The sequence below is a fragment of the Podarcis cretensis genome, assembly GCF_951804945.1.
Source record: "Podarcis cretensis genome assembly, chromosome: 6".
Classification (NCBI taxonomy): Eukaryota; Metazoa; Chordata; class Lepidosauria; order Squamata; family Lacertidae; genus Podarcis; species Podarcis cretensis.
This window is the reverse complement of record NC_137175.1, coordinates 79,671,675-79,697,698: the sequence shown is the minus strand read 5'-3', so window position 1 is coordinate 79,697,698 and position 26,024 is coordinate 79,671,675. Positions and strand designations below refer to the sequence as shown.

General features: G+C 42.7%; 2 long non-coding RNA genes across 2 annotated transcripts in view; one reads left to right on the top strand and one right to left on the bottom strand.

Annotated features, from left to right (window-relative positions):
* The window catches only part of LOC307218981, a 95,817-nt gene extending 87,037 nt beyond the window's left edge, over nt 1-8,780 (bottom strand). Inside the window, exon 1 of the long non-coding RNA XR_013840221.1 lies at nt 8,671-8,780. This is a non-coding gene — a long non-coding RNA (uncharacterized lncRNA). The remainder of the gene's footprint in view (nt 1-8,670) is intronic.
* Nucleotides 8,781-16,473: 7,693 nt separating this feature from the next.
* The window catches only part of LOC307218966, a 176,842-nt gene continuing 167,291 nt past the window's right edge, over nt 16,474-26,024 (top strand). The window contains exon 1 of the long non-coding RNA XR_013840201.1: nt 16,474-16,716. This is a non-coding gene — a long non-coding RNA (uncharacterized lncRNA). The remainder of the gene's footprint in view (nt 16,717-26,024) is intronic.

Genomic DNA, 26,024 nt, shown 5'->3' with positions numbered 1-26,024 from the left:
GGCAATCTAATTAAAAGTCCAGTGTGGTTTTCCATTCTGAATGCCGGGGGGGAGGGGCTGCAGTGCATTTTGGACAAGAAAGAACTGGTGGTGTGAAAATAATGTGCCGTGTACGTCTAGCTTGATGGGATACAAAGAAGTCATAGCAACAGGGTGCCTCTCTTTCTCTTATGAGAAATCTAGATAGTAAACATGCCACACATACTACTTTTTCCCTTTTATCTTTGACATATCCCTTCTACTTCTTGCAAACTTCATGACAATGGGATGATTTACTCATTAACTGCTACAGCAACTAGAAACAATGGCAACCCTGTAAGGTGCCTGAACTCTTTTTCTCCTTGCAGATTTTACTTAGAGGCGTCATATTGATTTCCTCAGCAAAATGGGAGGTGCCATTGCCTATTTGGCAGCTTAAAAAACTGAGCCATTCAAACAGTTGTGGGTCTTTTGTGTCCTTTGCTATGAAACATTTTCTTTATTCTCATCAAACTGATTTTTGTGCTCAGTTAGAAATCGCAACTCAACTGTGTAAACGTAAGTTTTGTCCATTGACAGATGAACACATAGATCATTGGGCCTTTTCAACTCTGGCTCTGGCCTGGTGAAACGCTCTGCCTCATGAGACCAGGGCCCTGCAGGATCTGATTTCTTTCCGTAAGGCCTGTAAGACAGAGTTGTTCTGCCTGGCCTTTGGCTTGGAGCCAATTTGATTCCCTCCCTCTCTTTCTTTTTTCTTTTCCTTCTCCTCCTGCGATGAGGCATTTTAATGAGGCATTTTAATATTTTAATGTTTCAATATTTCAATGTTGTATTTTAATTTTGTTTTAAGTTGTAATCATTCAACTTGCTTTTATTATTGCCTGTTAGCCGCCGTGAGCCCAGCCTTGGCTGGGGAGGGCGGGGTATAAATAAAAAAATATTATTATTATTATTATTATTATTATTATTATTATTATTATTATCATATACACCAAGAACATGTGGTCTTCCAGATGTTGATGAACTACAATTCCCAGCATCCCTACCCACTAGACATGCTGGCTTGGGTGGATGGAAGAGTCCAACAGCAGCTGGAAGGCCACAAATTCACAACCCCGATATACACAGCCTCAGCTCTTTGGAGAAGACCGCCATCATGATTTGATGGTGTGGTGTGCACAGCAGCCCGACACTCCTTTAAAGATGGGGAGGAATTCATTTGGGTTGTATTTTAATGCAAACCCACCTAAAGTGTGCTTCCTCAATTAATCCATGAATAAAAATCCAGCCATCATTTGCCATTTGTACTCCTAAGCATTTCACATTTTAAAAGGTATGTATTAGGAGAAAGGGTATATACTGGTGAAAACAACATACAAAAAGGCACTGTATTATGGACATTAGTTCGGCAAAAAAAAATTATAGGCTATGAAGGCATACTAATTGTATATATTAGGAGAAATGTCGCAGAGATGCATGCAAATATTCATGTGGGCTTTTAATCCTCATCCCCAGAAGCTGATGTGGAAATGAGGCCAACTGAATGAAAGACTGGGGAAGCAAGCGAGAGAACCCAAAATTTACCTTTTTGTCCCTCCCTACTCCTGTTGGGCATATTCTTCCACTCTGAAAGCCAGAGGTTTCCACAGCAAGCATAATATGTCTGAATCTTCTCTTTCGCCGCCCATATTTTCAGTGGGTACCTATCAATGATTGTGGCTTTCAACACTGGGGAAATTCTTCTTCTTACTCCTTAGCTATAATTTGGGCTCAGCGTTAGATGCCAATATAATTTGTTTTCCCCATTGAAAAGGCAGTTGTTTTTTCTGCCTGATGCATTTATTCTTAAAGGACATGCCTGCAGTAATTGAGAGCCACTGCATGATGTTAGGCATTTGTAGCATTGTTAAAGATATTTGAAGCAAACACAGCTTCCAATGTTAAATTATGCTGTTATGTGTCCAAGAAAGACTTGCCAGGATGAGGCTATGGTTGTCATCCGTCTGTCTTGGGAGGCAATGGAAGAATGCACCTTCAAGGGTGAAGTTAAACCTTTGGAGAGTGACAGTGTCTGCTGTGGTTGTAGAGACTGGCTATGGCAGAGACATGTTTTGTTGCAGCTGGGCAGATGAAGGTGTACGGTTGTGCTGCTGCAGGTGTACCATGCTGTTTCCTCTTTCTGCCCTCCTCCCAGTGGTCATTCGTCCTCTGGACACTGCTGTGGATACACAGCCTGACTGATTGTCGTCAAGCACTGCAGTCATCTGCAAGGGATTCCCACAGCTTTGTAATGCAGAGTTGGTCTGCCAACGACTCTGGTACCTGAAGCCAGCTTCCCATAGAGCTCCTTGGCAACATAATGGACCAGGATGTTAGTCTTCATCTGGCTGACGCTAAGGCCAAACTCCATGCAGACTTGGGCAAAATGGTTGATGAGTCTCTGTAGAGTTTCCTTGGAGTACACTGTCAATACTACATCATCTGCAAACAACATCTCACACACTTGTTGTCTTGGCGTGGAAAAGTGTCAGGTTGAATAGACCCCATAGAACATGATCAACTGCTTTCTCCACCCCATAAGCACCTCGGTCATTGCTCCCAAACCATTCTGAAGAGCCCAGTGTCCCATTCAAAACTCTGAAAAGTCTAAGTTTCAGTTTGAAAATGGACAGTAACAACACAAAGACAATGTCACTAAGTCCCAAAGCTTTCCTTAGGCATGTGATCTGCCTTGCTATTCCCACATGACACAAAACCAAAAGACCCATTAACCGTAATTCACAATTCAAACTGACTTGCTGGCAAGCACCCAGCCACATGTATACTTTTATTCCGACTACTCCAGCCCCAGCCAATCACACTGTCTAACTGAATATTCTAAAACTGCACCCACCAATCAAAATATGCATACCTTCTATCTTCCTTTTGCATACTGAGAATTCTAACTCACCTCCACCAGTTAAAGCTCCGCATGACAGTTAAACCGACTTTCGCCTGACCAGAGAGAAAACTTTGCCCATCAAATACACCATGATATACATTACAACACAGGTGTCAGAATGCGTTACCCATTACCCATTACAGCTCAGTTCAAATAAGCAGGATGTCTTCATTGGGAGTTTTATTAAACTCAAAGTGGGGGCAACTTTGAGTTTAATGGAACTCCCAGCATACTCAGGCAAAGTGGGGGCACTTGAATAGGCATGTATAAAATTTGCCCTGTATGGAATTATACTGATGGGCACTGGTAAAAGAAGGGCAGAACTTACCCTCTACCCTTGGGACGCTTCACTATCCTTGGCAAGAGATTTCACAGTGGGTATTAGTACATAGGGACGCAGGTGGCGCTGTGAGTTAAACCACAGAGCCTAGGACTTGCCGATCAGAAGGTCGGCGGTTTGAATGCCTGCGACGGGGTGAGCTCCCGTTGCTCAACCCCTGCTCCTGCCAATCTAGTAGTTTGAAAGCACGTCAAAGTGCAAGTAGATAAATAGGTACTGCTCCGGCGGGAAGGTAAATAGCGTTTCACGACTGGACCAAATGGTCAGGGGTCCCTTTACCTTTACCTATTAGTACATAGCATCTTTCCAAGGGATGCCTCAATGTCAGATGGTTCAATCTCTGGCAAATCTAGTTTTAAAAGATCCTGCAGCAAATGATGCAAAAAGCCAACAACCCTAAAACAAATTCCTCCTTGCGATTCTGGCGCGCCACTGATAGCCTGGCCTCAAATTGGACAGTTTCCCATTTTCCCTTCCAATATGCAACTCTTCTTTCCTGACACAGTCTACCTGTCGTAACGGCTGGCATTTTGCCGTGTCACAATAAAATATGCTTCTGAATGCCAGTGCCAAACATTTGAACATATCACTGTTTAAATGCATGTGCGCCTGCCTCTCCTGATATTCGGGTTTTTATTACTTGGCTGTAAAAACGTCTAGTAAACAAAATCCCATTTTATCAGCAGAAAGGTATATTGACATTGGAGGCTTCTGAAAGCCCTAAAGTAGAAAAATACAACAACTTTTAAATAAAGATAAGTATTCTCTTCCTTACTTTGGCCTCCCCCCACAAATAAACCCAGCCACTCAAGCATCAACAAAGATATGTGTTTCTAGAAGGAAAAATCGACAAAACAGGATATATATATAGGGGTTCTGCATGTGGAAAGCAAATGCTAATTTTAATTGAGGACTGGAAAAATGATAATGAGTTTTGAACTTTGACTTGTGTTTTCTTCCCGTGATGATATTTTCAAGTCTTATTTGCTAAATTATGATGACCAGATAAAAATGTAATTACATGCATAATTTATTTGTGGTTTTTTTCATTGCAGTTCATTTTACTGGGACGCTAAGGGGCGGGGGAGAGAGATTTATTGCACATTTAAATGGAACATCGCATAGCAGTTTCTGGCAAATGTATTAGGACATGATTCAGCCAAGGTTAAGCACTTTTAAGTTGCAATGATTTCAGCAGAAAAGATTTAAACATGTACTTAATTCACCCATTGGAATCAATGGGACTGAAAAGGGCTTAATTTCAGTGAGTTCGTCCCCTTAATTTTCATTCTCTCATCAATGCAAAGTTACAGATTCTTACAAATGTGAACATGACAATACCTTGGAAGATGTTTCCACTATTCTACAGATTTCCCCTTGTAATACATTAGAAGCAGCTCACCAAGTGTGGCAGAGCCCCTATGCTAGTTTCCCAGCAATTTGGTCACTGTTGCTTACTGGTAGGAAGGGGGAAAGGGTTGAGGGGGTGGGGAGGTTGGCAAGGTGCAAATGCATTGGCAGGAATGCCGGATCAGGTGCCTGGTATGTTTACACCATGCCAACTTCCCCACCACTTTAAAGGTAAAGGGTCCCCTGACCATTAGGTCCAGTTGTGACCAACTCTGGGGTTGCGGCGCTCATCTCGCTTTATTGACCGAGGGAGCCGGCGTACAGCTTCTGGGTCATGTGGCCAGCATGACTAAGCCGCTTCTGGCAAACCAGAACAGCACATGGAAACGCCGTTTACCTTCCCACCGGAGTAGTACCTATTTATCTACTTGCACTTTGACATGCTTTCGAACTGCTAGGTTGGCAGGAGTAGGGACCGAGCAACGGGAGCTCACCCCATTGTGGGGATTCGAACTGCCGACCTCCTGATTAGCAAGTTCTGTGGTTTAACCCACAGCGCCACCTGCGTCCCTCCCCACCACTTTACTCTCCTGGTAAATTACAGTTCCACCTGCAGAAAGCTAGTGCAGCAGCTCTGCCCAACCTGGTAAGCCACTTTTGTATATCATGTAGGTTTGAAATAGATTGTTTGGAACTACAAGTGGCTGTTGTGATTTGGAGTTGGCTTACAGAGTGTATTATTCATTCTTTTATTTAAATGATTTATAATACTGGACATACTGTGATAATCATTTGTAAATAAGCAGATTTTTGCAAAGGCAACACAGTGCCCTGGTGGTCCTCTTCCAAAGAAACTAACACCATAAGGGCTGTTGGAATTTCTTACGTGAGAAATCCGAAAATGTGTAAAAGAAATAATCACTGGGAAAGCCAGGAGATGCTAAACAGTCAGAACCTTCTGAAAGCTTCAAAAACTCTGATTCTGCTGTCCTTTCACACATGCAAAGGCTTACCTGGACACAGAGAATCCTGAATGTGTAACGGCTACTCAATTAAATTGAGGAAAAACTCTGTTCTCACAGATGTTGAAAAACTCCAGGCGAACAATGTTGGTAGAGTAGCTAAATTGTAGTTGGGAAGCCAAATCATGTGCAATGCTGACTCTTCTTGAAATTAAAAGAATGTCCAAACACTTGTTAAGATATTCAGAAAGCTTTTGCTTGCAGAACATATAGATAAAGAAGAATATATGCAAAGTCTTTGCATTCACATGCTCATCCAAGCATGGGCTTAGTTGAAGATTACAGCTTCTTCCTTAAAGATTCAAACAAACTGTTTTTCTCTCAGTACTTGCACTCAGCCTTCTGTGAAATACCCAGCTGGGCCATGCAATTCTTTCGGAGAGGTTTCCTTCTCCTTACTGCTTCTTTGGGAGATCATTGACTTTTGTGCGTCTATCTGCCACATACATTCACACAGAAACATTACCACTCCTCTCCTCTATTGCACTTAGAGAGAGACTTAACTAACACCGTCTCTTCATTAGTGTTCTTGGAGATGCAGCCATTACAGCCAAGTCACTCACACACAAAACAAAATGGAGAATGTAATAAGATACTTGTCATGTGACCAAAGCTAACCAATCGCGTGAGAGTTACTGGGGCACATTCTAGAATTAAACACACAGTAATGCATTTCGGCATTCCCAGTTTCAGTGAAGTAAATCACTATACTTAACAAGTACTGGAAGCCTTTGGATCATGGCCAGTATGCTACCCAAAAGAATGCATGAGAATTACCATAAGGTGTTTGTGCTTTTCTGTCACAGGCCCTTGAGCTTTAGGCTCCTAGAGGAACTTTCCTCATTGCATTATGAAACTCCTAATCTCTTCAATAATTAACTGTCACTCCCCTCGCTGAGCATCCTCTTCTACAGATACAGAAGTCCTTCCTCGTCACATTCCTTCCCCCTGTCCTTGCTTTTAAATCATTAATCTTTCATCTGCGTTCTGCTGAGTTGGTATAAAATCCCAGCCGTCCGCTCACAGTCGCTTCACCTACTTTATTTTGCCTCTTTGATGCAGAGGACTTGTTTTCCCATGGCTGTTCCCAGAGATGTGTCACCATGCAGTTGAACCAAACCAGTTCCCCCCTCAAGCTGTCCTTCGATCTTCCTTCATCAGTGAATGCTCTCTCAAGTCAGTCAATGACCTTGAATGTGCAACATTTCTCTTATGCTGGACCAGCTTTCTCTGTGTGTTCCCATTTCCTGTTGTCTCTGACATGCGTGTGGGTCCCAGGGCATCCCAGTACCATAGCTGTCAGCTTACAGATTTGAAAATAAGGGACCAGGAGCCTCGAATATAAGGGAACAGCAGCCAAAATAAGGGATCAACAATTACTTTGATAAAATACATATTTTGTTGTGTGCAAATGGCTTTAGATACCTATTAGGTCCATAAATTACCATTTAGCATATATTCAACACAAAAAACAGCAACAATTTGTTGTTGACAAAGGACAGCTGGACATATAAAGGGCCCCATTACCTTCAGTAGCTTATTTAAGGGACATCATCAATAAAGGACAGCAGCGGGACACGGCGCTGAGATAAGGGACTGCCCCGCCAAATAAGGGACGCTTGACAGCTATGCCCAGTACACCCTTTGCTGCTGAATGTAGATCTAGTGTACTTTCGTGATGATGCCACAGAAGTGGGGCTCATTTCCTTGCATCTGATAGTTTTCATAACCTCTTCTTTTGTCCCAACAAGCAAAAAGATATATTCCTCTGAGCCTCCCATTTTTAGAATTAAAGAAGACAGCAGTTATTTCTCCACAATATACCGAAAGTGACATTTCCACTCCTAAGTTTTATTTTACACATTTCTTTCTGATGGCAGTGATAATTTCTGTTTATGTTTTGCTGCTACATCTTACCTAACACCACTGTATTTGATGTAGTAATGGAAACGATAAGATACATTTTTTAAAAAAAGAAAGAAGATAAAATACTATTATCAGGCAAGCACAAGGTAAGCACAATTAAAGCTGCAGCCTGGAAGTAGTGTTGTGCTGATACCTGTCTGCCAGTTTTCCAACATTTCCCCTCATAAAAGAACATTCTGTTTTTCTGCCTCATTCACAAGGAACTCTAGAATTTATTTAGAATTTCTGAGAGTGTGGGATTCAGCTTAACTTGTGATGTGGCCAAGGGTTTATGGGCGTTTTTGTTTAATTCTCAGTCATGTATGGAGAGATGGGTGGATTCTGATCCGAACTGGCAACCCTATGAAGATGCTCTAACACATGGGTAGGCAAACTAAGGCCCGGGGGCCAGATCCGGCCCAATCACCTTCTAAATCCAGCCTGTGAATGGTCCAGGAATCAGCATGTTTTTACATGAGTAGAACATGCCCTTTTATTTAAAATGCATCTCTGGGTTATTTGTGGGGCATAGGAATTCATTCTTTTTTTATTTTTTTCAAAATATAGTCTGGCCCCCCACAAGGTCTGAGGGACAGTGGACCGGCCCCCTGCTGAAAAAGTTTGCTGACCCCTGCTCTAACATCCAAGGTGTTGTGGCTTTAAGTTGTCACAACACTTTCCTATTGCTTCGGCAAGTGTGTTATCTTCATAGAGATTGTTACTGAAACAACAAGAAAATTAAGAAGAAAAGAAAAATAATTCTCACCTTACTTCTTACAAAGGCACCCCTCCAAAACTTTCTTGAATCAGAGAACTGCCTCCTTCTTATCCAAGTAGTGAGATTCTCACTGGCCTCACAATAATTCTCCCTCAGCAGAGGACATTTGCTCAGCTGAATTATCTGATGAAGTTACATACATCATACAAATAACATGGTTTATGTATGCCACCTTTCCATAATTGAAACCATGCTCAAGGCCGCAGATAACATGAAAAATACTTAATTAGAAACATAACAGAAGTAGTTGTGAACAATAAATTAAACAACAAAAAGTACACAACCAAACTGAACAATTTCCACCCTCCCAGGCCAGATGGGAAAGGCCTAAAAAACAGGAAGCAGGACTCACAGTCAAGAAGTATTGTCCATCCTCTGGTCACCAGGTCTTGGATACTTTGATTTCTGGTTCTTTCTTGGAACCCAAGGGATAGACTTTGCACTGCCTGCAGCAAATCCTGAACTGACAGCTGAATCCTTTTCAACCAAAGATAGAATGGGGAAAAGTTAAAAAAACTGGATTTAGGGCCCCCCGACACTTCCAAGATAAAGATGAATTTGCTGCCATAAGCATCTTGTGGACAGGAGTAGGTCTCAACAAGAAAATCTTGCCAAAAGACCCTTCAAAACATGGAGATGGCCTTGCTGTAATTATAGCCACAAAGTAAAAAGGCAAGTCTAAAGCATTTAAACTGTCCCATAGCACAATCATTTGGGGATAATCCAGCCATGACTGGAGGGTTCTAAATCTTGATGGTTAATTATAGAACTGAATCCTATAACCCCTAACCAATAAAATGTCTCCCTAGCTAATAAAACACACATTTCTTGCTTTCCTTCTCTCATCTTCCTCTCTCTCCTTGTCTTACACTTCCCACAAATACTTGCACTTGCCAAAGTTCCCTGGTAACTAACCCAGCAGGGGGACGTGTCACAATGCCAGGCATGTCACTGTTACCATAGCAGTTTTGGTCAACAGTGCAGATTGTTCTTCTTCATGCTAATTTTTATAGCTTTCAATAAATTAAAATTTTAAATTATGTTTTAAACACATTCTAGAACATTTCATTTAAAGACTTCCAGTGCATTGTCTGTTATAAAAATGTGATGTAACAAAACAACACAGTATTCTTAAGATGACAACAAAACTGAGAGGCAATAACAATACGAAATAATGAAGCAGGACAGAGGCCGCACAATTCCTATGCAATTTTTTTAAGTGTAACTTATTGTCAGAAGGAGTGTTGTATATTTGTAATGGATGAGAGGGTAGATTTGAATTACCTAGGATAACTGAAAACACAAAACTGGGCATGAGCCCAGGTTGGAAGTTAAGAACAAATAAACCATGAACAGTAAAGAATTTCCAGTGCTTTGATTGCGCTTTGGAAACTGGATAGTTAGGCACACTGAAATCTCCAGGGATGGAGAATTTTTTGGAGGGAAATCTTTATCTGTAGATGACCATAGGAAGTTTGGAGGGGGTGGGAGGAAGGGTGGGGTGGCGAAACGATTCCATAAATCTATTCTTTGAGATACCAGGTCATATTAGATATAAAATGTCAAAAGTTTTCTCACTATCACACATTAAAAGAAAGCAATTTTAGCAGGCTCTGAAGAAACACCCATCAGTAACAGCACTGCAGAGAAAATAGGATTGTGATGCAGTCAGGCTGCAGTGATAATACGCTTGATCTGAAGGATGCAGGTTTGCTAAGCACGCAGCCTTGTTTTTTAATATGGCTAAGTATCTTTGTGAAGGAGCACATTAGAAATAGGGGAATGATAGAAAGTGCAAATGCTTTGCATTCTAGAACATATACATTATAATAAAGGGTTGCCTAAGAGTAATATCAAAACTAGTCAAGGTTGTGTGGATTGGAGCGGGGGGATATTATCAGATAGAAAGTTGGACTAGTAAAGGGTTGCCTGGATTGTAGGGAGAATAAGTGAAAAGGTCAAAGAGGTTGCACTGAGGACCCAGCATTTTGAAATGAAAATTGTCAACTTGATAAGAATACACCAGACATGTAGCTAGACTAAGGGCGCCTCAACAGTTTTACATTGCAAATGGATCATTCATCTCTGGTTTTTCTCTGCACACGATTCATACTCAGTCATCCACAAACTCTGTTTATTAGCTTTAGATTTTTCAGAGGTACTCCAGTTATTCCCCATCCACATCACTGGACAGTCCTTGATGGAATGTTCCTGTCCTGTGTTTTCTGCCTCTCCCATCAATTACTACTCAACCACCCTCCACTCTCTTTCCCCCAATCTGGACCAAGCACACAGATATTTCTATACCTCTGCAGGCACATCTTTTAAAATGTTTTCTTCTTCCCCCACAGGAAGGGATACAAGAGTTCAAAAGCATATGTTACCACTAAGGTAAAGGTAAAGGTACCCCTGCCCATACGGGCCAGTCTTGACAGACTCTGGGGTTGTGCGCCCATCTCACTTAAGAGGCCAGGGGCCAGCACTGTCCGGAGACACTTCCAGGTCACGTGGCCAGTGTGACATCGCTGCTCTGGCCAGAGCCAGAGCCAGAGCCAGAGCCGTACACGGAAACGCCGTTTAACTTCCCGCTGGTAAGCGGTCCCTATTTATCTACTTGCACCCGGAGGTGCTTTCGAACTGCTAGGTTGGCAGGCGCTGGGACCGAGCAGCGGGAGCGCACCCCGCCGCAGGGATTCGAACCGCCGACCTTTCGATCGGCAAACCCTAGGCGCTGAGGCTTTAACCCACAGCGCCACCTGCGTCCCTATGTTACCACTACCAGTGTCTAATTATCATGTATCACAATGGGCAAACAGAGGTTTGTGCTTTTGGAGAGGCTCTTTGAAAACACCGCCAACAGAAAGGCCTTGTGAAACATTGATATATAGGCTATTGTGCAAAAATGTATGGTTTCCCCCCCCCCCAACAACCTGGAGCCATTTGTGCTCATCCTCAGCATATTCCTTTCAGTCCTGCTATCCAGAAGGCTGCGTGTACTTACTTGATACACATTGAAAAACCTCTCCTTGCTTAGGTTATCCCTGCCTTTCCCCCCTTCACATGCCCCCAGGTGAATGATTCTTGTGATCTTGGTATATGACCATCCACAATGTCTTTGGTCAGATGTGGATACTGTTAGAATTCCTGCTCCGTGATTGCAGTCATGGGATTTTTGTCTATCACATGATGGTGTATGTTTTGACTCCACAGAGTGGGAAGTGACGGAGACAGAATGTTTGTGTTACTGTGTTCCGTGAAGTGGGACTATGGTCCTTTGTTCTTTCTCTTTGCTGTCTGATGCTAGAGAGAGGGGGAGCCATTTGCAGTGTTCCATGTGTGTTTATATGTAAATAAAGTGGATTAGCCAAAATGCTGAGTTGCTGAGGTCTGTTACACAAGCTGCGCAAACTCTGTGGATCCCTAAGTGTGCCGATGTCTGTTGGAATTGGTCGCTGTAATGTTCGGGCTGAAGAAAGCTTTTGAAGCTCCCGAACGATCGACCAGGAGGGAGGGGACATGCCAGTCAGGCATGTGTCTCTGCCAGGGTCCTACTCAAGAGTAGGATGAGCTCCTGACAGATACAGCCCTCACTGCTAGGACCACCTACACCAGTTTTCATCTGTTTTTAAAGAGACACACTGTGGGGTAATGCAGAATCAATCAGCTAAGATATTTTGCTTTTCGAATTAAACCAGTTTCTCAAGAAGCACTTTTCAGGGGCAGAAAAAAATGCAATAGATCTAGCTTCTGTGTGGATGACATAGGCTCCATTGGCTCTAGAATAAAATGCCATGTGTGCACAACCTTAGGTATACCAAAATTAAAATAAAGAGATATTGTGAAAGCCTTTTGCATTTTTATTTCAGTCTGGATGGAATTTCATGGTAATTCTCCACATGCTTTGAGATCTTAAGAGAAAAGCTGCTCCAAACTGGCTTGTTGAAATCACCCCCCCCCCAAAAAAAAAAAAAGTGTTAATGAGCTTCCCACACAGCAATGATTCCAGAGGCTTAAGAGTTTTATTTTTACTTAATAGATTTTCTGTAGTAAGAGGAAATCAGGATTTTAAAATTATTATTTAAATTAAGTGTGAGTAGGCATTTTGATGATCACGACATCATGTGGCTGGTATGAAAGGCTTGCCTGCAAGAGCAGCACCGATTCCACAATAAACCTCCATCTGGAAGTACTCCTGTGGTTCACAGCAGATAGCTACCATCATACTTCTCTGTGTTAGCACCATGATGCTATGATGTGCAAATTTGTTTTGATTTTTACAATTCTCCATCTGTGAAAAGAGGAGGGCTGCTTTGGCATTGTTTGAACACTGGGCTGGTGCAGCACTGAGGTCCACGGGGTGTTCTGGATCAAAATGCTCTAGCAGCTGAAGAACAAGAGTTCTGAAGAAGGTTCCAAATAAGGGCTAAGGGGGGAGAAATTGGCTCCTCTCTTTCCCACCATCATCTGATGATTGTGGGTTGGAGAGTGGCATCAGCAATGCTCTAGGACATGCAGATGCAGCTTGTTCAAGTGTCAGGGGCTGGACTGAGGAGGAATGGTGGAACCGCCCCCCTTCTCCTGAACCTTCCTGAGAACAGGAGGACAGTATAGATTTCGAACAGTGGTTTGCAGAAGGTCATAGTTCAGAAGCTGCAGAGGGGAGAAGCTGGGAAATATTGGGAGAGGAACAGCAGGAAGAAGAATCACCAGGAGAGAGACAGCTGACAGACTCAGTGTCTTTGAAAAGCATTCCTGACCCTCCCCCCAGGAGAAGGCAGGCATTGAAAGTAGTAGAACAGAGAGCTCAGAAGCAGAAAGCTCAGATCAGGCAACTCAGGGATGACCTAGAATAGAAGAGACAGGGGGGATGGGACTTTACTCAGAGCAACGACATTATTTAATAGAGACTACATTCCTTCACCTCTGTGAATACTGAATAAACTACTTGGTAAGAACTCTTCTTGATTATCTACTTCTTGGCTGTCACCATGGGAGGGATCGGATTCTTTGAATCCTGACATCAAGAGGCAGATCCTGAGCTACTAAACATGCACTTCTCCACTGTTGAGCTAAATTGGCCTGTTGTGTTGGCAGCATTCTGAGAGCTCAGGAACGATCTGGTTCCTGGTCTTCATATTCAAGACTAGCAGTGGCACATATGGTTGGGCACAGCTGCAGAGCCACCCCCTCACCACTGGTGACACTGCTGCTTACCTGTGTCCATACCATTATTTGTGTTTGCACCCCATTACCAGTGGGAGTGCTGGATTGATGGTGGTGGTCCTATAGGTAAGTTTAAAAAAAAGGTAAAGGACCCCTGGATGGTTAAGTCCAGCTAAAGGCGACTATGGGGTTGTGGCACTCATCTCGCTTCCAGGCCGAGGGAGACGGCGTTTGTCCACAGACAGCTTTCTGGGTCATGTGGCCAGCATGACTAAACTGCTTCTGGGGAAACGGAACACCGTGACGGAAACCAGAGTGCATGGAAACGCTGTTTACCTTCTTGCCACAGTGGTACCTATTTATCTACTAGCACTGGTGTGCTTTTGAACTGCTAGGTTGGCAGGAGCTGGAACAGAGCAATGGGAGATCACCCCATCACGTGGATTTGAACCACCAACCTTCTGATCAGCAAGCCACTGAGCCACCTGCTCCCCCAGGTCCTATAGGTACATCCACACTGCTCAGACTTCTCACCATCCAGGTAAGCAGCAATGGCACCAGGATTGAGAGAGCAGCTCTTCTCTACCACACATGCTGCTGTCATGCTATTGAACCCATGTTATAGTACAGTGGTACCTCGGGTTAAGAACTTAATTCGTTCTGGAGGTCCGTTCTTAAGCTGAAGCTGTTCTTAACCTGAGGTACCACTTTAGCTAATGGGGCCTCCCGCTGCCGCCACCTTGCGATTTCTGTTCTCATCCTGAAACAAAGTTCATAACCTGAGGTACTGTTTCTGGGTTAGCGGAGTCTGTAACCTGAAGCATCTATAACCTGAAGTGTCTGTAACTCGAGGTACCACTTTAGATGGTAACCAATGATGCCCCCTATACTGAATGAAGGGAAACTGGAAGGGGGGCCATTTTCAGGAACATATCCTCCCTGCTGCAGCTCACCAAGCCACCAATCTTTTCCACTATGTGTGTGTAGATACAGAAATGCACATACGTGTATATTGAAATGAATAAGTGGTGTGATGAGTGCTGATGAGTCACACTGAAATACAAACTCCAACTCTTCCATTAGTGCAATGAATATTGTTACTGCCACACCAGACTCTTTACAGTCATGCTCTCTCGGCAGCTGTAAAGATGACATGTGGGGTCATTCCAGCTGATAAGCTCTTTCATTCAACAATCAAATGGGTATTGCATTCTCTGGGACATTATTGGCCATCAGTCCTTCAGCTATCAATTTCTACGGGGAATGATTGCTAATTGAAGAAGCAGAAATTCTATAGCATGGTGAGAAGCATACAGAACATCCAGAACATTAGCCTTTTCAACCGAATTTTCTTGCTTTAATGATGGCTGCTTCTGAATGTGAATCCTGCATGGATTACAGGAAAAGGCCTGTTATTTTGAATAGGAAGGAACATATCCCCTGGGTAGCTGCAGTGGAAGAATCTACTGTAGCTTTTACTTTGCAAAAGCAATACTGGGGGGAGAGAAGAGAAAAACATACAAGAGAGTGCAATTAATATGAGCATTAGGTGAATTTCCATTGCTTCCAGAGAATATTCAGAAAATATTTGTCCACTAATTTTTAAAAAGGGGGATTTCGTGGTGAATGTTTTAGTAACTTCAGTTCGAACAGGAAGCACATGTACAGCCTTTGCTAAGTCCAACAGGAAAACTACAAAGTACCATATATTTCCCACTAATGTTGCTTAGAGTCTAAGGCTAAGGAAACTATGGCCTTCCAGATCTTTATAGACTCCAACTGCTATCATCCCCAGCCAGCATGGGCTGTGGTCAGAGAAGATGGGAGTTGTAGTCCAGTAACATCTGAAGGGCAACAGTTTATCCATCCCTTGCTTTCATTGCAGAAGACCTCTCCATGTGATATACCCCCATCTGAAACCCAGGTGGGCTTTTAAGATAGGCAACACGGCATTGGATGGACTAATGACTAGTTCTTGTGTTTTCCTATGAGGAAAAATATTCTGCAATATTTTTTTCCAAGTTGCTGATCTGATATTTCTAAGCTTGTAACTGTGAAAAGAATCCTGTTTACCTGAATTGCGTTGTAACGGGTATTGTGCAATGTGTTGTGACATATGAATTATAATGTACATTGCAATGTGTTTGATGAGGAACATTTTCTGTTTGGTTTGTTGAGAGTTAGTTTAACTGTTAATGTGGGGCCGCAATTGGCAGGGGTGAGTTAGAATTCTCAGTATGCCAAAGAGAGACAGACAATGTGCATATTTTGATTGGTGGGTTGAGGTTTAGAATGCTTGGTTAGACAATATGATTGGCTAGAGCTGGATTAGTGGGGCCAGAAGAAGTGATGCTGATTGGGTGCTGGTCATCAGAGGAGTGTTGGAGTTGGCTAGTTGATTGGAATGAATTAGAGTTGTTGGTTCTTGATATCTATGGAGTCAGCCAGAAGAAGATTACAGCAGAATACCAGAAGGAAGATTTCCAGGCCAGGACAGGAAGGCAAACTTGCACTGCAGTGGGCCAGCAAAGGGTTGGAACAAGGGGCTTCCAGCATAGTTCTCAGTTATAGTGTTGATGAAACTTAACTGAGACAGAGAGAATAAAAAGGGCAATTTGGTTAAAGGGTTTTAATTAACTGCTTCATTAAAGCTCCTTTAGTATAATAGTATATGCAGATGTTGATGTGTTTTAGTCTTGTTTACTGTTAATATTAATTATGTTTTTTGCTGTTTTTATTGCCAATTTCAATATATCTTTTAAACCACCTAAACAGTTTACTACCATCAAGCAGTATATAAATTTTGTTAAATAATAAACAGTGACAGTCACAAGTTGATAAAGTGCACACTCATTTAAGGATATATTGCTATTTTAAAGTAGCCAGATAAGCTTACACACTTAATTATATTGTCACAAATAAATGTAAGCCATTGTTAGATATAATATATGTATCTGACTGACTTTGTACCACTTCTATACCCCACAGTTACCGGGGTATTGGAAAGTTAGGGTTTTAAAAGGAAAAAGTGAGATTTAAAGATAGCCGTGACATGGGTTTAGGAAAAGCATTGGAGTGGAAGTTGGATTTTCTTATTATAGATACTGTAAGTAAATACCTCCCTTACCTTCACATTAGCAGAAGGAATATTTGATTGTATATTTCAGGCTACAGCGATGCATTCACACAGCTGCAAAGCAAATACAACTCAGGATCTGGGAGGAATCAAGCTCTAGTGAGTAACTCTATAAAGAAGAGGTAGCCATTGAGAGGTATTGCTGTCTCAGGGTTGTTGGACTACAACTCCCACTGCCCCTGGCCATTGGCCATGCTGACTGGGGCTGATAGGAGTTGGAGTCCAACAACGTCTTGGGGACACCATGTTGACTATACCTGCTATAATCTATTTACCAGAATATATAACTGTAAAAATAATATGTAAGTGAAGAAGAAGAAGAAGAAGAAGAAGAAGAAGAAGAAGAAGAAGAAGAAGAAGAAGAAAGTTATTATCTATTCACCCTGATGGAGCTAGGGGGCAATATACAATTATTATCCACAATCATAAGTAGGCCTTGTGTATACAAAATGGCTGCTGTCACTGAGATTCTCAGCAGTGTGGTGCAAATATACGCCCAGTCAGAGCCTCTGAGTAGCACCAATCAGCTGTCTGAAAGACGGTGCTGCATTTATTCCTTACCTGCTGCCCCCTGCCTGTCAAACAGATGGTGTGCTAAGTAGGTGCTCCAGGCAAGGCTTAGCTATGTAGCTTTGAACCAAGGCCATTGGCTGCAGAAGGAGCAAGACGTCCTATCAAGCAGTAAACCAATCATTCGAGAATGCACTGCGCTACCTTTTAATGTAATGAAGCACCATATAACTCTTTCAAAATCTGCTTTGTAGTTGATTCGAGTGCTTCACCCCCTCCTCATTAAGGCTATCAGTGTGATTTTCTGGGTTTTCCATCAAAACTGCTGAATATGCTTTTAGAAGTATTTGCCTTTCAGAGCCTCACAGGCAAAAACTTCAAGGCGAACTTTAAAAAACCTGATCATAGCAGCAGATGAAGCGATGCAGAAAAGCCCTGGAGCAATCTGCAGGGTTTTGCTGTCAGCAACCTGAGAGAGTGTCAGCACTGTCCGAGGGGACTTCTAAAAAAGCTTTAGTCAAGTTCATGCAGGCTCAAATGGAGGAGCTCCCACTGTAGGAGGAAAGGTTTACTTAGGATAGATGAATTCCCTCGTCAGATCCGGAGTTGAAATGTCAGGTCCAACTACGTTCCATCTGCAGGCTTTTTTCATTCTGCCTTAATCATTAGGAGCACACAAAGCACAACAAGCTGGCTTGCAGGACTTCCAAGTGTCTAAAGGGCAAATATGAGCAATGCAAAAAGAAAAAGAGAGAAATGCCCCAAGGGAAATAATTTAAAATATATTTGCTTTGTAGTTGGCTTAGGCTGCTGTGCCATGCATGTATTGGATGGAACAGACATTAAGGAGATTGTGAGGCCGCTGCTGAAAGTATCTCCCTCCTCCCCCAGTAATATCTACTGTATTTTTCGCTCTATAGGACGCACTTTTGTCCCTCCGAAAATGAAGGGGAAATGTCTGTGCATCCTAGGGAGCGAATGCAGGCTTCAGGCAGCTATCCGCAAGCGGCAGGAACTCCCGCCGGGCTCCGAAGGCTTGCGAATAGCAGCCTGAAGCCTGAAGCCCGGGGAGCGCAGCGCCAACTCCCACTGCACACCCCGGGCTTCAGGCAGCTATCCGCAAGCCTTCGGAGCCCAGCGGGAGTTCCCGCCGGGCTCAGAAGGCTTGCGGATAGCAGCAAGCTCCGGGAGCAAAGGCGAGGTTGCGTGGAACCTCGCCACCGCTCCCGGACCCGTTCTGGGGCCTAGGGGCGGGGGAAGCTCAGGCTTCCTCCGCCCCAGCCCCGTGGCTAAAAACGAAGCCAAGACAGCGAGTGGGATCCATCCCGCTTGCTGTCTTGGCTTCTGCCAAAGCCACACGCAGCCTCTCCCGGCTGGAGAGGTTACGCGCAGCTAAAGAAGAAGCCAAGACAGCCAGCAGGATGGATCTCGCTCGCTGTCTTGGCTTCTTTGGGGCTGTGGGGGGGAATAATTTTTTTTCTTTATTCCCCTCCCCTAAAAACTAGGTGCACCCTATGGTCCGGTGTGCCCTATGGAGCGAAAAATATGGCAATAGAGGGAAATATTGGATACTGTTGCACATGGTAGCCAATGGAGTGGAACTGAGTCAGATTACTTGATACTGGAGGGGCTGGGAGGGAAGAGGAGAAGATATGAATCTGCTGCCTTTGGTGCAAACCAGTGGTTCCCAGACTTTTGTCTCCAGCTGTTTTTGGACTACAGTTCCCATCATCCCTGACCACTGGTCTTGCTTAAGTAGGGATGATGGGAGTTGTAGTCAAAAAAAAACAGCTGGAGATCCAAGTTTGGGAAACACTGGTGTTTGACCAAAACACCTTGTTTCAGCCTTACTTGGAAGAGGGTTTTAATGAAACAAATGCTCTCTCCCCCCTCGCCCAATTGCAGCTTTCACTATTGGCTAAGCCATGTTACGTTTGAGGTCTTGAATCCCCAATGAACCTGTGCTAATTCTCATGATGAAAAAATGTTTCCAGCAAGCACTGTTGCCTTGTCAACAGTAAACGTTCTAAGTAATTGGAACTTTTTGTTTATTGATTTTATTCAGTACATTCAAGGACATAAGATCAGCCCTGCCAGAGCATACCCAAGGCCCATCAGATTTAGCATTCGAACCTTGCAATAGCCAAGCAGCTGCCTATCAGCAGCTCAACAGCAGAAATGAATTCAACAGCACCCTTTGAGCTTGAAATCCCCATGAAGTGGTATTCAGAGGCATGTGGATGTTGGAGGTAATACAGTGGTACCTCGGGTTAAGTACTTAATTTGTTCCAGAGGTCCGTTCTTAACCTGAAACTGTTCTTAACCTGAAGCACCACTTTAGCTAATGGGACCTCTTGCTGCTGCCGCACCGCCGGAGCATGATTTCTGTTCTCATCCTGAAACAAAGTTCTTAACCCGAGATACTATTTCTGGGTTAGCGGAGTCTGTAACCTGAAGCGTATGTAACCCAAAGCGTATGTAACCCGAGGTACCACTGTACAGCCATCATGACTGTAAGCCATTGCTGGCCTTTTCCTCCTAATTTGTCTAATTCCCTCCAAAAGCCATTCAGTTTGGTGGTCATGCTTACATCTTGTGGGAATGAATTTTATAGTTCAGTTATAAAATTGAAGAAGCACTTTCTTTTGCCTTTCCTGAATCTTCCAACATTCAGATTCATTGGATAAGTCCAGATTCTAGTATTTTGAGAGGGAGGAAAGCATTTATTTATCCACTTTTGGAGTTACTTTATACGGCTCTACTTTCATCCTCTTCCTTGCCTTTTTAAAAACTGAAACACCCTATACATCTAAATTAGAAATCCTCAAATGTTTCTGGCCAATCTTTGTAGGAAAGATTCTCCAGACACATAATACTGCCCATTTCAGTCAATTCCCTCCTTCCCATGTTATATGGTGTGTCTTGATCATGTGTGGCAAGCCCTACAATCAGTTTTAAGAAGGGCATTGCAATGCTGAGATCTGGGCTAAGGATGGATAAATCTGTCCATTTTTTGCTTCCCTCCATTTCTTACTTTTCTAGTCTTCTGTTTGTTCCATTTTTAGATCACGTAGTGGAATTGTTTAATGACTTTTCATAGTCTGCGTAAAAATTCACATACATGTTTGTTTGCATTTCTCCAAACATGCATTTTCACAAACAATTTCCCCTAATATAATGGATTTGTGTACATTATTTTCACTATGCATATTTTGTGCACACTGTCTCCTAACATATGCTTTTCCTACACTTTTTTTTGACGGAGAACTACACTGCAAAATTCATGCAAAGTGCAAATTTCAAATAATACCTGAATTTTCAGTTCACATACTCAGTAAAGAACTAAGTATGTCTGCATTAAAGTGAAGTAAGCAAATCTCTCCCTCATCCTTACCCTGAGCTTTGCCCAATCATCTGCTTTTTACTAATGCAAATGTTCGTTCTACTACAGGCTTATAAATACCACTTACACAGTTTTATTTTTTATTTTTGTTGTTGCAGGTAAGTGCTTCATTCTTGAAGAAGTCACAGCATCAAAAGAAAAACCCACATTATTAGCGTTATTAACTATGGCAATTAGCAGAATTCAGCCAATTAAGGTTCATGCACTTTCCTGGGGTAAATGAGCCTTGCCATGTGGTAGATAGCATGCTCACAAAACATCTATAATTGTCTTTTGAGATTTCAGTGCATATTGTCCATTAGAAGGTGCTTTCAGTGTTTGTTTGTTTTTAGTATTGAAGGTCAGGCCAAGGGCTGCCAATGGGATCAATAGGTTGCTTACTTGTTTAACTTCACTCCAAAATTTGCATTTGTTGCTGACAGACAGCCCTTCCTTACATGATCAGAAAACCAAGGAGAATCTCACTTCATAGTGAACTGAGCACAGCTGAGGTTTCTAGAGAAAATGCAGAATTGTTTTGGAAGAGAATTTCAACATAATAACACAAGAGATGGAAAATTGTTGCCATGCATGTAATTTAAACAAGTTGGCAAAAGGAGCAGGGGCTCACTTAATGCTTTCTTAGATTTAAATCTGCTGTCCTGAACAATTTTAAACAATGTAAATCATGGCTTGTGATCCAAGTAAACTCTTTTAACAAAGGATTCCATTAACACTGTTCCCACTGAAAGAACATGGCACCACTAAATCAGTTCATAAGTATCAATGCCAATAAGTAATATTTTGTTTCAGCACATCCCATTTTTAATTAGTGTATTTTAATAAATGTATGCCATTTTCCAGATCAGGTACTGAAGCTCTGGAAGAATGTCAAAAAGCATTGAGGAAAGCCTCCTCAGGGCTTGTTCCTGCAAGAATTTCCTGTCCTCCCACCCACAGGGGGAGCTGCCATCAACTGTCCTGTGGGATGGATTCCAGGAGAAAGTGGGAGACAAGAAGAGACACCTCAGAGTCTGCACTACTGGGACTATCCTTTCCCCACCAGAGGGTTATTATTCCACCAACTGCCTTGTGTAAAGGATCCTGGTGGCTTTATTTATTTGGGAAGAGTTTAGAAAATGTGGTTTAGTGTTTCTTGTAAGGCACCATGAAGCTATTTGTATCCTGAAAGGCAGGTTAAAAAGAAGTTTAAGGAATAAATAATAAAATAAGCATGGTCCTGAAACTGCTCACAGTTTTTCACAAATGCTTTTGGCAACACCAATACCTCAGTGCCTTCAAGTTATTAAAATACACTCGTAAAAATATAGATACTCACGAACTGATCTACGGCAATTTAGTGGTGCTATGCTCCTTCTTTTTGACAATTCCCCAGCATTTCACATCTATTCAGGTGCAGAGGTCCCTTCCTGAATCAGGCAATTCATCTTACTGCTGTATGTAGGTTATATATTTTGTCCGATTTTTGCAGCAGCCCTTATAAGCATGTACAGTGGAATGAAATGAATTATTTTAAATTATAAACATTATTTTAAAGGTATAAAAATGAGGTTCCATTTTATAGGTTCTGAAGGAGGAGCAGGGGACTTTTATCCAGTTTGAAAGCTGTGTTTTCCCTCGTGGGGAACCAACCAGGGCCACAGGGCAGTGTTGGATCAGGCCACAGGCAAAAATGGGTGGAATAACTGCAGACCCTCCAAGTGTCCCTGTTTTCAAAGGACATCCCCGGATTTACAGAAGCCACCCCTGTTTCTGATTTGATCCTGGAATGTTCCACTTTTCCTTAGGCCGTCCCTATTTTCATCGGATAAATGTTGGAGGGTATGGAGTTATGCTACCCCTGATCCAAAAAGATAACCAACTATACAGCCTTTAGAAGACATCTGAAGGCTGCCCTGTATAGGAAAGGTTTTTTATGTTTAACATTTTTTAATGTTTTTATATAGGTTGGAAGCTACCCAGAGTCAGATGGGCAGGGTATAAATAATAAAATGGTGATGATGGAATAGGATGTCTCTATTTTCATTGAAGAAATGTTGGAGGGTATGCATTTGCTATGATTCTTAATTTTGCACATTCCAATCACAGACAAATCTTTGTGTGTGAGAGAGATGGTACAGTACCATCACCTCTCTTTTTTTCTGATGGCTATTTTGAGCTGGCACCCATGGCAGTTTTAGCACATTATGAGTCCTGACACCTCATCTTACCATTTGTTTATCTCACACACCCCATACATGCAAACTTCTCTCCATCTTTCAAGTCACTTTTCATCAAGCAACAGCACTCAAGGAGACAATGGACAAATGTGGCCTGGAGAGGCCTAGTACAGCCTGGGAAGGGAGTGAGGTTTAGTGAGGGACCTGAGGGACCTGAGGGACAACCTGGGAGGTCTGAAGATCCACATTTCACCACAGGAGCTGAGGATCACTGCCCATGTCAATACATTGTACAACGAAATTACTTCTAGGAAAAATGTCTTGTAATAATATTGGTAGATAGTTCCACGCAGAAGGCATTTGAAAACTCATAATATGCCCCTTCCATTTCTAATTTTGCTCGCCTTTTATTGTGTGTTCTATATAATAGTTTTGAAATGTTCTAATTATGTGTTGAATATGTATATAATGGAAATGGGCTAATCAGAAGGCATGTTGGTTCCCACAATTTTATAAGGAAGGAATTCAAAATGGAGCCACAGATGTGCTAAAGGCTTAGCAGAGCTGATAATAATAAAAACCCATATTTATTCTTTGCAGAGACTTTGTGCTTAATTGCACTGACATGAGTTCATTAGAAATGATGTTTTAAATATTTCAACAGTTATGTAAATCTGAATGTTTATGATTTAACCTTGTCTCCTCAGAATTGTTCTTGACTTACTTTATCATTTATTAATTTTTTTGAAGTTAATCAAAAGCCAAAAAAGAATAAAGTGGATATTATGGGCATGAATGACCTGAACATGAATATTAGATAAGGGTATAACCCACCCGCTCTGATTTATGAGGCTATGATCCTAAGCATGTGAAGCTACTGAAAAATAAGCATGTATTCATCACTCCCTTTAGCAGTGAACTCAGGTGGGGCGGGTGGATGAAAATGGTGCCAGCAAAAAGCAAGAGGAAGGAATCAGCATGCCTGGGGGATCACCAAGGTTTGCAAAAGTACTGCCATAGGATTGAGGGGTTGATTTGTATGATGCCTATAGCGTCCAGCCAGTAGTTTTCCCAGTAGTGATGTATGGAAGTGAGAGCTGGACCATAAAGATGGCTGATCGCTGAAGAATTGATGCTTTTGAATTATGGTGCTGGAGGAGACTCTTGAGAGTCCCATGGACTGCAAGAAGATCAAACCTATCCATTCTTAAGGAAATCAGCCCTGACTGCTCACTGGAAGGACAGATCCTGAAGCTGAGACTCCATTACTTTGGCCACCTCATGAGAAGACTCCCTGGAAAAGACCCTGATGTTGGGAAAGATGGAGGGCACAAGGAGAAGGGGATGACAGAGGACGAGATAGTTGGACAGTGTTCTCGAAGCTACCAACGTGAGTTTGACCAAACTGCGGGAGGCAGTGGAAGACAGGAGTGCCTGGAGTGCTCTGGTCCATGGGGTCATGAAGAGTCGGACACGAATAAACAACTAACAACAACATAGCTTCCAGCCAAGCCTGTGATTTAGTATCTGTAAATTTGTAGTGTGCAGTAAAAGGAGCTGCTGAAATGGTCAGATCACTTTCTTTGTTAAATTAATGGACCCAGCTGGGCCTGTTAAGCACCCTATTTACATGTCTAAAAGGTTGGCCGATGTCAGGGGGTGGGCGGAGGAGGAGGAATGGTGGAGACTGCCTCCCCATCCTGACTCTTCCAGGGAGGAGGAAGAGGAAGGCAGTATAGATTGACAACAGGGTTTGAGGGAAGTCACAGCTCAGAGGCAGATGAGGGGGAAAGCTGGGAAATCATGGAAGAGCCAGAGCAATGCCTGACTGATACATTGTCATTAGAAAGCATTCCGGACCCTCCATCTCCCAGAACCCGGTGAGCATTAAAAGTAGGAGAGCAAAGAGCTTGAAGACAGAGGCCACGTAGCAGCACCCGTAGAGGAGACAAATGAGGAAGTGGGAGAGGTGGGGGTGGGATTCACTTGGGACAACACCATTACCCAAGAGGCTGAGTTCTATAGCCTCCCTCTGTAAATATTGAAATAAAAAGGACTGTAAGAAACTTTTGTCTTTTTAATTTCCTGGGCAACCAGATGGAAGCCTCTGACAGGATCCTGACAACCAACTGGTTGGTGGCTGGTGAGAACAACTGGCTGGTGACCACATCATCTTGTAGGTAGGTAGAGCTAGTCTTGGTTTTTAGTATGGGATGAAGCTGGAAGGGGACACCGAGGCTTGAATCCAAAGCAATTGAAGGACCACCCCATTAGAAACCTAATGGGAAGCAAAAGCTGTTGGAGTGTTAATGCTGTGAGCCCTTCCATCCTGTGCTGTGGTTGAACATATGTGTGCATAAAGCCCTATATCCAAAATACACCACAGTCTCCAATGACCTTCATTCCAAGAAAAGTGAACCCTGGGTAAGCGCTGGTACCCCTGGAGTCTCTTATGGCTTGGAGGTTGGGGTGCATACGACACTACATTAAAAAACAACACACACCTTAAAAATAAAAATAAAGAACAGCCCAATGAGGATAAAAAAAATGGAAAACTCTTGGCTATATCCAACGCTGCAGCTCCACTCACTCAGCAGACTTCTATGTGTACAACTTCCTTTCCCCTTCCTTCTCTCCTTTCCCCTCTAGCCCCCTACTGCACCCTCAAAACTAAGCCCTGGGGGACCCTCTAGAGAAGATTTTTGGGGTGTGAGGGGAGAAGAAGTCCCATTACACAAATAGAATTCTGCTTTTGCAGTGTTGGATACAACCCTTTGTGTTTGTGCTCCTTTTAAAGGGATCTTGAGAATCTTTCGGGACTTGACTTCTTTCCGCAGGGCCTGCAAGACAGAGCTGTTCCACCAGGCCTTTGGTCAGGGCACAGCCTGACACCCTCCTTTGGCAATCTTCACAGAACTTTAGACTAATGGTTGCCATCAATTTGAGATGAATTAATTTTATAATGAAATGATTTTAGAATGTTGTACTATTTTATTGTTGTTAGCCGCCCTGAGCCTGGCTTCGGCTGGGGAGGGCAGGATATAAATAAAATTTTATTATTATTATTATAATTATTATTATTATAATAATTATTATTCTGGATAAGAGATCCCTCAGGCGTTCCCGGTACCACTCCCAGTAACATTTGTAAACTTCCATTCATAGGATTAAGTTAGATTGTTTGTTTAGGTACCATGATAACTGACTACCCCATTTGGAAATGTGTCACTGACATGAGTGCAAAGTGGGGAGTGAGAGAAGGATGGAATGTTGCTGTGTGTCTTATGTGTTGTATGCTGATTGGCTGAGGGTGGAATGTGACAGGTAGAACACCT